Consider the following 316-nt stretch of genomic DNA (forward strand, 5'->3'; position numbering starts at 1 on the left):
TTTTTTTTTTTTTTTTTTACTTGTTCCTTCTTCCTCGTGTGAAAATCAGGATGCGCTCGCATTATAACGGAGTAGCCCCGTGAAGCCGCAAGCTCTCGGATAAGTTTAGTGAAGGTCAGCCGCTGTAGTTTCCATCAGCTTTATTCAATCGCGCGGAGTTTCCTCACAGCGCTCGAGCGCTCCTTATTTGGTCACGCGTGTTCGCAGGCGGAAGTGCGTTCCTCTCTCTCTCTCTCTCTCTCTCTCTCTCTCTCTCTCTCTCTCTCAATTCAATTCAATTGGCTTTATTGGCATGACAAAAGCACATTTTGCTTTG

General features: G+C 46.2%; 1 protein-coding gene across 1 annotated transcript in view; it reads left to right on the forward strand.

The window, feature by feature from the left end:
- Positions 1-316, forward strand: part of pfn1 (profilin 1) — a 3,818-nt gene that overhangs the window by 434 nt on the left and 3,068 nt on the right. The window lies entirely within an intron of this gene.

The sequence above is a fragment of the Sinocyclocheilus rhinocerous genome, unplaced genomic scaffold (assembly GCF_001515625.1).
Source record: "Sinocyclocheilus rhinocerous isolate Xijiao unplaced genomic scaffold, SAMN03320098_v1.1 scaffold404, whole genome shotgun sequence".
Classification (NCBI taxonomy): Eukaryota; Metazoa; Chordata; class Actinopteri; order Cypriniformes; family Cyprinidae; genus Sinocyclocheilus; species Sinocyclocheilus rhinocerous.